The 10,692-nt window shown below is 40.9% G+C and overlaps 1 protein-coding gene across 6 annotated transcripts in view; it reads right to left on the reverse strand.

Moving 5' to 3' along the window:
* The window catches only part of LOC117825906 (muscleblind-like protein 1), a 95,317-nt gene extending 85,277 nt beyond the window's left edge, over positions 1-10,040 (reverse strand). For 2 of the 6 annotated variants that reach the window (XM_034701892.1, XM_034701887.1), the window contains exon 1: positions 1,642-1,715. The gene's annotated coding sequence lies outside the window, so the exon portion shown is untranslated. Of the gene's footprint in view, positions 1-1,641; positions 1,716-9,715 lie in introns of those variants that run through there. The other 4 variants (XM_034701889.1, XM_034701891.1, XM_034701886.1 and 1 more) reach the window with 4 other exon arrangements.
* Positions 10,041-10,692: the final 652 nt, after the last annotated feature.

The following is a 10,692-nucleotide window of genomic DNA, read 5'->3' on the forward strand; positions in this document are numbered from 1 at the left end:
AGATTAACGAGTGAGAAGAGGGCATGTGCTCAAAATAAGAGAACATATACAGAGACGCAGTGTCTATTACAGCATCAGTCTGTTTAATTATTCAACGAAAAGCATCTAAAAGTTCAAACTGAGGTAAAACACATTATCAAAAAATGTATCTGTATGAGTAAATGAAAATGAAAAACAATAAATATTAGTACGAAAGTGCCCAACAGATTCCTGTCAACAGACACGTCTTCTATTACCAAATTATTTTTTTGGAGTCACTCTGCTTTGCTTTAATTTTGGTAGTGCAGTGAAGTTTGCAACTTCAAAAGAGCCCTCATTAAGCATTAGAACTTGTGTGTTTGTGCTAAGTTTTGGCCAGAAATTCGTCAAAGACATTGCAAATGATGAATGAGAAAAAGGAGCAGGCACTCAGGACAGTTTGGTTTATACTCCAACACGTCTTAAGGGTAAATGACACCGCTCACCATAACTTCCAGCATGCAGGGGTGGAAAATTGGCATCATGTCCTCTGTCCACAGTTGTTCACAGAGCAGCACTAGAGCAGGTGACCAAAGTGTGTGCAAAAGAGGTGCAAGTTGGAAAGATTCATGGAAAAGTGTGAATGAAGAATTGTATGTTATAACCTCCATTCAAGTTAAAATAAGCTTAATTTTTGTGTTCAAACTATAAAATGTGCTAAATTCAAAAAACAGAAGTTGCTGTGCTCTGTGAATTCTAGCATGCGCTCCACAGACAATAATACACATGGATTAAAACATGTCCCTTACTGACTCCAGCTTTTTAAATTGGTGCACTAACTTTGCTGAAAAATAATAAACATTCAGCCATTAAATCCAAATTTAAATCTCAGTAATGACTTTTGATGATTCCATGCACACACATGCTTGCATGGTAATGTGTCTGTGCATCACACTTGGTGCAGACGGCCAGAGCAACGCGGGAGTTTAATCATTTCCTGAGGGCAGCTGTAGTGTCAACACCAGTAGTCCCGTCATTATACAGGAAGAGTATGGGGCTGCTTCTGTGTGTGTGCATGAGAGAGTGAGAGTGTGTTTTCATTCATATATTAACATTAGTGCACATTAGCTTTAGTGTTGGAGTCACACAACAGAGATTTCAGTGTAGTCCAAAAGAGACAGAGTGTAGTCTGCCAGTGAAGGGAAATGTGTGTCATTGTGTGTGTGTGCGTGTGTGTTTGTGTGCGTGTGCATGTGCGTGTGTGTGTGTGTGTGAGTGAATGTGTGGGTTTGTGGGTGTGTATGCATGAGTGAGTGTGTGTGCTAACTACTCTGCGGAACATTAAACACTAACGCTACCCATTCTTTTGTCCGCTCAGCTCTTTTCCACATTAAAACTGTCCCGCCTTGTACTACTGCACATTAGCAGTGAGTAAGCGTGATCATCTGCATATGTGCACACACGTACTGACAAATAGGCATATAACTCACTTAAACACATGTCAACAGCTCACATTAAACATCCAGATGGTGAATAAAAAGATCCAGAGGTGGAATGAACAAATAGAACAGACACAACTTAGTGTAAACAAACACAAATTAACACAAAAACACACACACACACACATACACACACACACACACACACACACACACACACACAGAGTAAACAGCAAAGACTTACTGTATCTCTGCAAGGACTCATCTGACTGCTGCTGAGCGGAGAATGGAAAGTGAAAACCTCATGCTTGCTTCACGGCACTCCTCTCTTTCACTCCCTCCGTCACTGCCCCCTCCCTCCCACCCTTCCTCCTTTTTTCCTTCGCCTTCTCCCTCCCCTGCCTCTTTTCCTTCCTCCTCCACCTCCTTTTCCTCCTTCCCTCGCTGTCCTCCACTCCCTCACTCCTTCTCTCTTGCCTCCTTCCCACTTGGCAGAGCCCTACTGTATTCAGATACACCCGTCTCCATATAAGGCAGCACAGCTAAACATGTCACACATAATTTATCCACAGCAGGCTGCGAGTTCACCTTTCACAGCTCGCACTTGGATCGTATGCAAAGGAGTGAAGGGAGGGAACAGAAAAGGGGGGGGGGGGGCTTTACTCAGACAAACTTCTACTGTCAACAGCCACGTTCCCACAATTTCACACTGCGTGAGTCAGAGTGTGTGTGCGTCTGCATGCAAGTGTGTATGTTAACAAATGCTGACAATCAGACCGTGAAAATGCAAGAGGAGAGTAAAACGCAGTTCACCTGCACTGTTCCAACACCTTCCTCTCTCTCTCTCTTTTCTTCACTCCCCATCTGTATCTGCAGGCAGTAAATCTCCTACAGATGCTGTTTGTGAGACCTGTCCACCTGCACCTGCACCCCCCCCCTTTCTTTTCTCTTCTTTCTCTTCCTCTCTCTGCCCTCCTTATCTGTGCTGCTACCTTTATAAAACATGATTGACAGGAACGGAGAGAGGGTGAAAACACACTGCAAGACAAAAAGTAATGAAAAAAAGGTTAAAGAGAAGGAGAAAGAGGAGTTAGATCGTTTTGTTTTGGGATTGAAAGAGGGTGATGCAGAAAGAGACAGTGCAAGGAGAGCGAGATGGAAATAATATGTCAACAAAGACGCAAGAGCTTGGAGTTGCTGCTGTGAGAACGAGCGCGATTCCCTCTGATGATGTGTCAGGTTTTGCACAATCGATGGCTTCAAAAATACATGCCTGCTGACCTCCCCTCTTCCTCCTCTACTCCCTCTCTTTGAGTTTTTTCCTCCATCTGACAGCCTTTATATTGCACTTGAGCAAAAAAAAAAGAAGATAGAAATGCAGCATGTGGATAGCAGTTGTTGGAGGAGAGAAAGGAAAAGCAGAGAGTGGAGGGACGGAGAGATTGGGAATAATAATAGCTGCACTTGTGTAGCGCTGCTAGCTGCTAGCTTTCTCCTCCTCCCTCCTCCTCCACAGCTTTAGTCCACTCACAGGACAGCAAGAGTCACAGCTCTGTTGCCATGGTGTCTAACTCCATCAAACACTACGTCAGGTGTGTGTGTCTGTGCGAGCATTTGTGTGACTGCATGGTGTTGTGTGTGTTTTCAGAAGTGTGTGTGTATGTTTCGGGTGGGTGTTACCAAGTGACTCAGAGCCACATCACTGACTTGTGGCTGCAATATATCAGGGTGTTTGGAATTTATCACTGTATTGGCTTGTGTGTGGATGTGTGTTTGTGTTGGTGTGTGTGTGTGTGTGTGTGTGTGAGTGAGTGAGTGAGTGAGTGAGTGAGTGAGTAAGGGAAATGTGTTGATTGAACAGGAGCCTGCAGCCTGCCCTCAGACGCACCTATGATGGATCTGTGCTGCCCTAAGTGTTAATGTTTAGCTTCAGCTTCTACAAATATTTATTCATTCATTCATAAAGTCAAAGCAACGCAACACAGACGAAGGATATGGATTCCCATTTTGTATTTGGCAAGTCACTGACTTGTGCCCAAAAAAGGCCCTGCAGGTGTTATACAGGATTACACTGAATTGGAAAGGGGATACAGTGACTAGTGGTACATGTTGTATTGTGGATGTTGAGCATACACACAGACTTGAAAATGCTTTACAAAAAAGTCTGTCATGGAAGTATAACTTTGCTCCATGAGAATTTTTTTTTTCATTTGACTCACTCAGAGCTGAGTCACTGTGCAAAGTGCAGATGAGATCATTTACCTAAATAAAAATAAGTAATAATAACAAAAAGTTAAAATTATTTCAGTATAAATAAAAAATATATAAGTATCATTTAGAAATGTACAATGGTGAGAGATGAAACAGATTTGCATCAATGTGTGTTCACACATGCATAAGTGGATTATTTGGCTACTTGAGGGCAGCAAAAAAAAAGCTGTAAACCAAGCTACAACTTCCTCTGTTCTAAAATGAAGCAAATGCAGTAAGTGCACAAAAATCTGGACTTCCCTAAATGGCCTCTAGAGCCAGGCTCCAGAAGCCTAGCTAAGCGCATTAGAGCCAATATTTAAGTGCCTATTTTTAAAGCAAAAATAAACATTTATACAGCCTTGTGCAAAAAAACATAACTTTTCTCAATAGTTTATATCTTTATCTGGAACAACTTTAGGCAGATTTTTTTTTTTTTTTTTACAAACCTGATTTCAAGTACAGTTCGGACACTGTAAAATGTTGACAAAAACAGATTTTGATGGTTTTCTGGTAACCCCTCGGATTTATTTGAAATAATGCAAAGACAACACATCAAATGTTGAAAGTGAAAAATGTTATTGTAATACAAAAAGTAAAAGCTAATTTTCAATTTGATGCCAGTAGCACATTTTTAAAAAGTTGGGGAAAGGGACACCAAAACACTGAAAAAGTTGTGAAATGCAAAACACAAATACAGGAGAAGCATCTCCAGGGATTGGCATTCACTTTCTTGCTCACCAGCCACTATGGTATTTGTGGTTATAGTTGGTACAATATAAAATTCCATCTCCCAAAGTGGTTAGTGGGAGTGACTGTATTACACGCTACTGCTGAAATCCACCCCAGTTTGGCAGGTTAGCAGGTCTTATTGTCAAGCCCTGAACATATTCCAATTACTTACGTTAATTTGCAAAAGATTAGTGAAATGTCTAGGGATAAAAAAAAAAGTAATTCCAGAGAGGCCGAGTCTCTCAGAGGTAAAGATGGGTTGAGGTTCACCACTTTATGACAGACTGTGAGAGCAAATAGTTCAACAATTTCTGACTAATGTTCCTCAACATAAAATCTGAATCTGGGAAAACCTCTGTGCAAAAGAGCTGTGATCTTCAGGACCTCAAGGGGCACTGCATTAAAAACGGACATGGCATTGAGATGGAAATCACTACGAATCCAAAAACCATTGTCTGTGATCACAGTTGGCTGCTGCATCCACAAATGTAGGTTACAACTGTACCATGAAAAGAGTAAACCATGTACAAACATGATTCAGAAACAATGGTAGCATCTCTGGCCCATTTAAGATGGACTGACTCTGGGTGTCCTCTGGTCTGACAAATCAAATTTGACATTCTTTTTGGAAACCAAGGAGGCCACATCCTCTGCTCTTAAGTGTGGACCATCTGGTTTGTTACCAGAGCACAGTTCAAAAGTCAGCATCCCTGATAGTATGGGGATGCATAAGAGCCCATGGTATTGGTAACTTACATATCTGGGAAGGCACCATCAATGCTGAACAATATGTACAGGTTTTAGAGCAACATATGCTGACTTCCAGACAACGCCTTTTCAGGAAACCTTTCATATTCAGCCAGACAATTCCAAACCACATTCTGAACACATTGCAACAGCATGGCTCTGTAGTTGAAGAGTCTGGGTGCTAAACTGGCCTGCCTGCAGTCCTGACCTGTCACCCATTGAAAACATTTGGTGCGTCATGAAACAAAAAATACAACAAAGGAGACTCAAACTATTGAGCAGCTGAAATCCTATATTAGGTAAAAATGGGATAACATTTCACTCAAAACTCCTAGTCTCATTGGTTCCCAGATGTTTATTGAGTGGTGTTAAAAGAAGAGGATGCAACATAATGGTAAACATGAAGTGTGTCACTTGCATCAAATTTAAAATGAGCATGTATTCAATATTTGATATGTTTTGCACTACTTTTTGATTAATTATAGGCTTTAAATTATTTGAAAAAACATCAAATTCTGTTTCTTTTAACATTTTAAACAGCGTCTCAACTGTTTTGGAATTGGGGTTTTGGAACTCATTAGTTTTTATTTTTATATTATATTAAGGTTTGGAGTTATGGATATTTTAGCATAATTAGGAGTGTGGCTGATTTGACTGACAGGAAGATGCTTTGTAACTGTTTGGCAGGAAGCTAGGCTTCGTCCTCATCTCCACCTTGTTGACAGTCTCTTAATCAGCCATAGTTAGTTGGAGTTGGCATTTCCAATATCTGTCAGCTTTGACTGTCAGCTTTCAGAACTCAGTAAATGATGTAACCAATACTTTGTCCATGTGTTACGTCCTATTTCGTAAACACAACACTGAAGTGTAATTTCTTAAAAAAACATTTGTATGGGGAATTTGCCATCAAACAGAAATCAATTTACACATTCAGCAGATACATAGGAACTTAAATGTCCATTCAACCTGGGGGTTCAATTTTGGTCTCCACCAACTCCTTTGTAAAATATCTTTCTCTTTCAGTTGCTAAAGATCTGCTTTGGTTGCCAGCTTGTTGCTAATTTGTCTCACTGCCTGTTGTTGCTTGATAGTGGGGTCATTTCAAGCTTTGCCAAAAGAAAAGCTGTTTTGTTACCTCAAGCTGTTTTGTCAAAACAACAAGACAGAAACTGATCTTAAAGTTTTGTGCAAGAAAATGTGGGTATTAAGCAAATGACTGCCAAAGTGTTATTCACATGGTCTTTTCACTTTGTGTAACAACTTTTACATTACAAACACATCATCATCTGACCAAATGTTAAAGATAACTAAACCTTTTTTTTTTAAACATCTGCGAAATAACAAAAAGTCAGCAAATGGACAAGCTGAGCTAATATTGCATAACATTACTCTCTGCAGATATTTAACAAAGACAACAACTCCCATGTTTTTATGACATTATCAAACTACAACGTCTGTAATTCTTCAGATTAAGAAACCCCTACTGAAGCAGTGTGCTTCAGTATCAAAAATTCCGGGCTGAATATACCCCGTTGGATTTTATCATGATATTTTATAATATTTGATTAGAGTATTATTTGGCACATACATGTGAGTAAGATTTTGAAATTTAATGGAGTTAGTTTAAACTACTTTTCCAACTTTTGTTGAGGTTTAATGTCATATCTAACAACACACTTTATCTAAACGCCAGCTGACGGATTTTAAAATATTAATCTGCAAAACTCTAGTCCCTCCTGACACACTGTAAATTAGAAGTGCAAAGAAGTATAAAATAAGCAGTACTTTAAAATTATACCTGAGAATAGTACTTGAGCACACACTTTCCACCAGCAGGCTTTTAGTCTACAGGGAGAGACGCAGTGATGAAGAGACAAGGCGCAGGGAAAGTGGTTTTGGACTTGCAGATAATTGCTGCAATTGCAGATAATTTAATGCACACTAAGGTTCTTGCTCAGCGCTCTGCTGATGTCTGTGTACAGAGGAGAGAACAGAAATGACTTTTAAAGCACTGCTTTCTATGCAAGTGTCCCTCACATCCTCACTCATTCTGAGCATCAAAACCTGGCCACAGATCCATGAACATGTGTCCCTTGTGTTCCAGATCATTAAAGACAAGAACGAGGAGAAAAAAATATTGAGAGAAAGAGAACAAAGGCGAGAGGAGTTAAAGCTGGACAAGGAGATTTGGATCCATATATCATCTTTGATCCACGCTTGCTAAGCAAAGCCAGAGCTGGACCGAGAGCAAAAGAATATCTTCTGGAGGACCTCAAGGAATGGAAAATCCAGCAGGGTGACCTGGTGTGAGTCTGAGAGGTTTTCAACATTTACAACAGACCTGTGATCTATTGTTCGGTATCTAAGATCAAATCATAGGACACATTACCTCAAACAACAGTAGCTATTTCAGCTTTCAAAAACTCTCTGATCTTGCAGAGCTCTTTGCATCTTTCTTCTGAGTCTGAGACCAACATATTTGGGGGGCCCAGAGATGTGACCTCAGCGGAAAATGTGAGAATCTGTCAGCAAACACAGAGCTCTGTAGCAGACCACTGTTGGTATATATGAATGAGCATTGTTTAAAACCTCCTAAACTCAGAGACTCACCACTGAAATAGCTGTGGTATGTTATGGTATGACCGCTGTTATTCTTCATCTTATAACTAAAGACAGACAAACATCCTTCTGCTTTTCTTTCTCCTTCTTACAGCGTATCTTGGCTTAATCTCAGAAGCACTAAAACACACACTTTCAAGAAGACCCAGAGGGCTATACAGTACACAGACATATACATGTACGCACTTTAATCAGGCAGCTTTGAGTCTCTTGAACACCAACGCTGAATTATTACAGAGCGTAGGCTGGGATATAGATGCTACTGTCACATAGGTGTCTGGTGGATAATTCTATCAGGCAGCAACACAGATAGTGAAGGGGGGCTCTTAATGAAAGGAAGCGTAATTAAAGAGGAGCCTCTCCATTTTGAGCTGTGACAGGTGGATTTCTGCAGAGGAAGAGAAAAAGGACCCAAGTTAAATAAAAATAGGAGCCAAAACTGAATATTCAAAATTTTGGGGGGGAGTCTGATCTGCATTGTGGTCCTTTTTTGCATTTTTCGTGTCATTTCTCAACAATGTGAAGGAGCTATTTGCATTGTAAGGTCTTGTGTCAAGCTTGAAAAAGGCCCTCCACGTCATGAAACTGTGCAAGATACACAAGTATAACCATCTCCTTTCATATGTCTGTGTAATAAAGTACAATATATGGTAAACGATGGATTATTAAAAGCTGAATTTTCAAATGATGTCACTCATTCTTTCCTATTTTCTTCAGGGATCTCCTCGCATGACTTAAATTTAATGATGTCCTTTTGGGATATCGAACAATCCAGACATAAAAATAATAAAGAAGATCATTAATTCATAACATTTTTTTTGCTGGCTCTTCTTGTCATCATCTGTTGTGACTCCATATGCCTGTGCTGAAACATGACATCATGGCGTAGTCCTTTGGGTGATAGGCTGAAATTCCCCATTTGACTTCTTTGGTAATGAAGTTAAAGAGTTCTTGCCTTACATTGCTGCAATCGTACTTTCCAGCCTGTCTGTGTCTCTGGCGCAACAGATACAGTCCCGGGCCTCAGTGGCCGTTAAACCACAAAGTGACTAGTGAGGGGGGACGTCACGCTTTTAGCTACCAATCAGCTTGCAGTGGTGTCACATGGAGCAACATTTAGTCCTCAAAAACAGGCTCATGTTGAAGTTTTCATGGAACCATGGAAAAAATTATGTATCTACAGTCGCAATTACAATGAACTTTGGTAACTTAATCCACCATGTCAGTGATTGCCTCTGTTGAAGTGTTATTTATATTGCACCACTGGGACTACTTGTTTCATTCTGGGCACACTGGACTTACATTTTAAATAACATGATTTGTTTTATACATATGAGGCTAAATAATGCAACATTAACTGGATGTTTTGCAGTTAAACCTTTAAAGACCAAATTGCCCATGACTGGATTCCATTTGCAGACTGTTTGTTGAATTTTTAAGTTGTTCTCTAACATGAATGTACTTGCTGGTACCCCAATAACACAAGAGGGTACACTATCTGCAGAATGAGAAAGTGGAAAATGTGTTAACCTGAGAAAAAAAAGTCATTTTGTAAAAGTTTCTCTGTTTAAACCAGCACTGCAGTAATGTAAGAACATGCAAAACCTTCTCAGCAGATTCAAACAAGCGGCAGTTAGACAGTATCTGCAAGCTGGAGAAATACAAACTGTAAAAGCAAACCCAGACATAAACTAATACACGCTCCACATGCAGCTATTTTACATCTCTCCAAGACCTCTCCTCGCTTTCCAGAAAGAAAGAAAAAAATCAGATATTTCCAAGTCAGACAAAAACCCTAACAGCAACAGGCAGGGAAGTTGTCGGAATCATAACATGTCAAATATTAATAACAGCCTGTCTTCTCTACAGAGCAACTCTCCCCACTCATCCTCTTAGGAGGCACAAACAGATAAACAGATCATGTTGTAAACCCAGAAGCCGTCCACTCGGTCAAAGGAAAGCTGTCTTACCTGCCTGCTTGTCTTGTGTGTTTCTCCTGCACTCGGTCTCGGCGTGTGAGTGTGTGTGCGGCTCACACACAATCCCTCCGAACAGGAACTGATGAATCTGCACGACTTCAGCCCTGCAGCGTGCAGTGCATTATGGGGTTTCAGTCTCTCTCTCTCTTTCTCTCTCTCTCTCTCTCTCTCTCTCTGTTCTCTCTCTCTCTCTCTCTCTCTCTCTCTCTCTCTCTCTCTCTCTCTCTCTCTCTCTCTCTCTGTTGGCACGGTGTTAGAGGGGGGATGTCCTCGCCTCCTGTCTGGAGAGAGGAGGGTGAGCTCACACGCGCTCCGTCCACACACATGCATGCACAATGCAGAAGAAGCCTCATGATGACAACAGCCGCTGCTCTGGTTGCCCTGGAAACAGCATCCCTCCACCCCTCCTCTTTCGGTCTTGCAGCTCTCTCTCAGCATATTCTGTTTAAATAGTAAAACAGAAAAGAAAAGCTTAAGAAGCTGCATTCATTCTACTAGCCTCTATTTTATCTTGTTAATGTTTAATTTGAGTGTGAGCTAACATGCTAACAGAGCAACAGGGAGACACTCTTGTGGTCATGTGACGACTAACTGTTGCTTCTGCCTTCTGAGATAAAGAAAGGGTGGTGTGGCGTAAGAGGGAAAAGAGACAGACACAGACACTTTGTCCCGGGTGATTTTTTTGTGTGTGTGTACATGTATTTGTGTGCTTGTGTGTGGGGGGGTTGATGTGGAGGTTCCTGGAAGCGGGCTACAGTTCCTGTTTGTGGTTTCTTTCCTTTTCACCATAGCTACAGCCAGTGCACTGAGGCCTGCAGCCCTTTGATAACACATTTCAGTCACATTACCAGCAAGGGAAGTACAGCTGGACTGACCAATGAAATACATCGCTCAAGCACACACTTGCATGCATGCAGTCAGACACACAGACAGACTGACTGACCGACTACGCCTACTGATGTAATTAT

This window comes from Notolabrus celidotus, chromosome 14 (assembly GCF_009762535.1).
Source record: "Notolabrus celidotus isolate fNotCel1 chromosome 14, fNotCel1.pri, whole genome shotgun sequence".
NCBI lineage: Eukaryota > Metazoa > Chordata > Actinopteri > Labriformes > Labridae > Notolabrus > Notolabrus celidotus.